Raw genomic sequence first — 6,000 nt, forward strand, 5'->3', positions numbered from 1 at the left:
AAATATTGAGCAATCACCTATAGATACTACTGAAATATATTAAGTGCTAAAAAATCTTTATTCCAAACAATACAGATACTGGGTATTTCTTTAAAGATCAGAATGAATAATATAGAAAGAATTTAAACATATGCATACAATGCGCACATATGTACAGATACTCAAAATTTAAGTATTAAAAGCTATTTTTTTTTCAACTGGAAAAACTCTCAACTAGACTAAAAGTATATCCCTAATATATCTTTCGTTAAAATGAGTAGAGTTTGGGGGAGTCATACCCTGCATGCTCAGGGCTTGTACCTGGCAGTGCTTGGGGTAACCCTATATTGTACTGGAGATTGATTGCAGGGTCAGTGACATGCAAGTCACCTTTGCCCTGTACTACTTCTCTGGCTCCCGAAATGATTTTTCCAAAATAATATTGTATGAGGTAATGTAGCTTATACCAGTTTCTACTATAGAGCTTTATACTCACAACACAGTTTAACCACCTCCTTCCACCGGATTGTTAGTATGAAATAAATTTCAGTAAGGACAGATTGAATAATATTAAGGTTCACAGCCTAAAACAAACACCCATTCTTATTTACTGGAAGAACATTCTCAGAAGCCACATTCAATGTCCAATCACAGTGTTTTCAAAAATAATTTATTAATAAGTGATTTTAATTCATTTTTGTTATTTTGTTAAAGTTTAATCTTAAAAACTAAGTAACCCAAACTCAAAGGTCAATTTTTATTTCTGCACTATAATAATTTCACAAAAATTCTTCCCTAAACTGATTCCCAATAGGTAATGAGTACTAACTTGAATCTTTTTGTATTGTAAAAGTTAATTTATATGAATGTGACTTGAAAATTAAAATCTATTTTTTAAAATTTTAAAAATTGAGTTATTATTTTATGTTTTTTTTAATTTGTGGGTTTGGGGCCACAACCAGCAGTGCCCAGGGTTTACTTGATTTTTTTTTAGATTTTGGGCTACACCTTGCAATGCTCAGGATAAATTATGTGTAGGCTCTGATCTGCACTCAGGATTCACACTCCAGAGACCATATGAATGCCAGGGATCGAACTTAGTCACCCACATGTGAGGCAAGCACCCTACTTGTTGTACTATCTCTCCTTCCCAACAAAAATAAACATATATAATTGATAAAGATTCCAAATAGGGATCATATTTTATTTACTGCAATGAATAAATAATACGAGGCAAATGAAGCCAATGTTAAATTATTTCATATGCTTTGCTTACTGAAGGACAGGTGTCATGGCTAACTCCTACCTCTATGTTCAGGGAGTAGTTCTGGTAGTGTTTGAGGGACCATACGTGGTATCAGGGATTAAACTGCAGTGAGCTACATGCAAAACAGGCTCCTTAACACCTTGCACCAAAGTGCCTTTATAGGAACTCTAAAGTAGATGCAATCCATCTGAGGTCTCACTTTTAGAAATAGGGCACACACAAAAATAAACCAAAAGACACACTAGTTTAGGAAATAACTGAGAAATAATATTTTTTATTAGTGAAACACCATGAGGTACAGTTATAGACTTACAAATTTTTGTTCTTGCGTTTCAGTTATACAATGATCAAGTACCTATCCCTCCACCAGTGCCCATTTTCCACCAACATGGGTCCCAGTATCCCTCCCATCGCCCATCCCCCTTTCCATTTCACCCTGCCTCTGTGGCAGGGCATTCCCTTTTGTTCTCTCTCTCCTTTTAGGTTCTGTGGTTTGCAAGATGAGGCACTGAGTGGCAATCATGTTTGGTCTATAATCTACTTTCAGCATGCTTCTCCCATCCTGGGAGGATCCTCCCAACACCCTTTATTTGGTGCTCTCTTCTCTATCTGAGCTTCCTTTTCCATTAGCACGTGTGGCTGGCCTCCAAGTCATGGAGCTAATCTCAGCCACTCCTGGATGTTAGCCTCACATTTTGTTACTTTATGTTCCCCAGATGAATGCAATCTTTCTGTGTCTATCCCGCTCTTTCTGACTCATTTTGCTTAACATGATACTTTCCATGTAGTACCACTTGTATGTAAATTTCATGACTTCGTCTTTTCTAACAGCTACATATTACTCCATTGTGTAAATGTACCAAAGTTTCTTTAACCAGTCATCTGTTCTCTGGGCACTCAGGTTTTTTTCAAGATTCTGGCTATTGTAAAGAGTGCTGCAATGAACAAACAAGTGCAGATGTCACTTCGACTATATTTTTTTGCCTCTCTGGGATATATTCTCAGGAGTGGTATTGCTGGGTCAAATGGGAGCTCAAATTCTAATTTTTTTGAGAATCGTCCATACTGTTTTCCAAAAGGGTCGAACCAGTCAGCATTTCCACCAGCAGTGAAGGAGGGTCCCTTTCTAGCCACATCTGCACCAGCACTGGTTGCTTTTGTTCTTTTGGATGTGGGCCAGTCTCTGTGATTTGAAAGGATATCTTGTTGTTTTTATCTGCATCTTTCTGATGACTGAAGATGTAGAGCATTTTCTCATGTGCCTTTTAGCCATTCTAATTTCTTCTTTGAGAAAGTTTCTGTTCATTTCATCGCCCCATTTTTTATGGGGTTGGATGTTTTCTTCTTGTGGAGTTAAACCAGTACCTTGTATATCCTTGATATCATCCCCTTGTCGGATGTGCATTTGGCGAATACTCTTTCCCATTCTGTAGACTGTCTTTGTATTTTGGTCACTGTTTCTTGTGAGGTGCAGAAGCTTCTTAGTTTAAGATAATCCCATTTATCTATCTCTACTTTCACTTGCTTGGCCAGTGGTGTGACATCTTTGAAGATACCAATTAGCTTCAATATCATGGAGGGTTTTGCCAACTTTGTCTTCAATATAGTACTGGAAGTACTTGCAATAGCGATTAAGCAAGAAAAAGATATTAAGGGAATCCAGGTAGGGAAGGAAGAAATCAAGCTCTCACTATTTGCAGATGATATGATACTATACTTAGAGAACACTAAAACCTCTAACAAGAAACTCCTAGAAACAATAGACTTGTATAGTAAAGTGACAGGCTATAAAGTTAATACCCAAAATCCATAGCTTTCCTATATGCAAATAGTGAGAAAGAAGAAAGTGACATGAAGAAAACAATCCCGTTCACAATTGTGCCCCAGAAAATCAAGTATCTAGGAATCAGCTTAACTAAGGAAGGTAAGGACCTGTACAAAGAAAACTACAAAACGCTACTTCAGGATATAAAAGAGGACATGAGGAAATGGAAAGGTATCCCCTGTTTATGGATGGCGAGAATTAACATTGTCAAAATGGCAATACTTACCAAAGCACTGTACAAATTCAATGGGATCCCTATAAGCATACCCATGACATTCTTCAAAGAAATGGAGCAAACACTGCTGAAATTTATATGGAACAATAAGCCTCCATGAATAGCTAAAGCAATTCTTGGGAAAAAGAAGACGGGAGGAATCAACCTCCCTAACTTCAAGCTCTACTACAAAGCAGTTATAATTAAAACAGCATGGTACTAGAACAAAGGCAGAGCTGTAGACCAATGGAACAGGGTTGAATATACTGACATCTCCCCCCAAACATATGATTATCTAATCTTTGATAAGGGGGTAAGTAAAGTGAAGTGGAGCAGGGAAAGCCTCTTTAACAAATTGTGCTGGCAAAACTGGATGGCTACATGCAAAAAAGTGGGCTCAGATCTCTGCCTAACACCATGTACAAAAGTAAGATCAAAATGGATTAAAGACCTCAACATAAGACTCGAATCCATAAAGTTCATTGAAGAGAAATAATATTTTGATTTGTACTTGAAGTTTTACCAGACTTCTGCACTGTATTCATATTTTAGGAAGTAATATCAAGTTTATGAGCACTTATGAAACCTTTATCATCCTAGATTTTCTGTGTAATAGTCATGGATTTGCAAATCTCAAAACTGATATCTCATATAATTTGAATGAGTGAATAATGCATCTTTATTCCACCTTGTAGTTTCTAACTATGTCCAATAGTTCATTATTAAGCTGAGTACTTAAGCACACAACAACGTCAATAAAAAATGGTTTCCCTCCAAGACAGACCTTAGCACAATGCCGTAAGACAGATCTATAGGAAAATAGGTCAAAAGTTTTACTGAAGGTTGATGGTCCATTTAATATATAACAAGTTTTGCATCCAAATAGCATAGGGTGAGTTAAACTTTAAATACATGTTCTTAACAATTTAAGTGTATTTCTATAAGTATGAAAAACGTAGATTAAAAATAATATCTTTTTCTCAAATGTCATCATGGGGAAAGTTGAATGAAATGTATGTGCTTGAAGAGATACATTTTATATGAGTGTCTTAAAAATACTTAATTCTATTGTATATAAAGTAATTTCTAAGTTGAGTCAGTTTAAAGCAGCAGCAAACAAGAAACCCAAAACACTATATTGTAAAAGAGAATATGCAAGTAGCCAAAATATTTTTGGTTGATTTACTTGCTTTAAAAAAAATTGTTTTGTTTTGTTTTGGTCACACCTAATGGTGCTGCGGTTCTGCTCAGGCTTATTTCTGGCACTGCAGTTGGGAATCATTCCTCCCAGTGCTGGAAACATACACAGGTCGGGTTGACCATGTGCAAGGCAAGTGACCTCCTCACTGTACTTTTACTCTGGGCCCATTAAGTAGTCAAAATATGTACTAAAAGCTCAACACTTATTTGGGAAATCTGGATTTAAATAATAATTATACATAAACACATTCCCAGTGCAATAAATTTGTGCCTATTTATTCATTCTACTGTAGATATGGAGGTATAGTACAGCAGACAAGATGCTTGCTTTGCACACTGCTGACCCAGATTCCATCCCTGGTACTCCATTTGGGACCCTGTGGTCCACCAGAAGTGATTCCGGAGCTTGGAACCAAGAGTAAACACTGAGTACAGCGGATTGTGTTGCCAACAACAAAATATATCAGTTTGCAAGAGAAAATTTTCCCCAGTTTAACAAGCAACAAAATCATAGTTTGCAAAGAAAACACATAATAGAGGATGCAAAGTATGTTAATTCCAAAATGTAAGAAGCTCTCTCTAGTAGCTAAATAACTCATGAGTTCTTTGCAGAGAGGAAGGAAAAGAATAAAAAATATTCATGAAAGGGTACAAAAACAATCACTATTTTCTCAAACTTTTAACAACGAACATAGTCTGTTATATAGTGGCTTAGAAATCCCAGCAGAGGAGTCCCAGATATGTTGGCAGTCTGCATATATTTGCTGTTCTTTTTGGAGTGTTACCCAGTGATGGTGAGTAGGAGTGGGACAAAAGAGCAAGGAGAGGTGTGAAGGAAGTTCACAGACTTTTTTTTTTAAGCCTGAATAAGCAGCTTGCTGAGGTCAGGATACAGAAAGCCAGTAAAAGCAATCTCCCTGAGCCACTCTGGCTCTGCACTGAACATGCTAGAACTAATGTTCAGAGGTAGAGGAAAAGCAGGAAACTAGAGAAAGCTGGTCTCCACACACCAAGACTCCCTGCAGAGTGCTAAAGTGACTGTGAGGCTAGTGGGAGGATAGGAGTCTGAGGTACATGTAAAGGTTCACAGATCTGGAGGCAGACCAGAAGAGCAGAGATTGAAGAGACCAGAAGAAAATTGATACTCAGGCTTTAATGCAAAGCTATTCACACAGCTCAGACAGCTGGCCTATTGAGTATAAAGCAAAATGTTACTTCTGAAATATAATCAGTGCTCAAATTCAAAAGTCTGTTTAAGGGAAAGTCTTACACAATATACTCCCAGAGTAAACTAGTACTCTCTGAGTCTTATATAAAGTAAGCACTGTAGCATTGTCCTCCCGTTGTTCATCGATTTGCTCAAGTAGGCACCAGTAGCATCTCCATTGTGAGACTTGTTATTGTTTTTGGCATATAGAATACACCATGGGGAGCTGGCCAGGCTCTGCCGTGCAGGCAGCATACTCTCCGTAGCTTGCTGGGCTCTCCAAGAGGGATGGAGGAATCGAACTTGGG

The sequence above is a fragment of the Sorex fumeus genome, unplaced genomic scaffold (genome assembly GCF_029834395.1).
Source record: "Sorex fumeus unplaced genomic scaffold, SorFum_2.1 ptg000044l, whole genome shotgun sequence".
Classification (NCBI taxonomy): Eukaryota; Metazoa; Chordata; class Mammalia; order Eulipotyphla; family Soricidae; genus Sorex; species Sorex fumeus.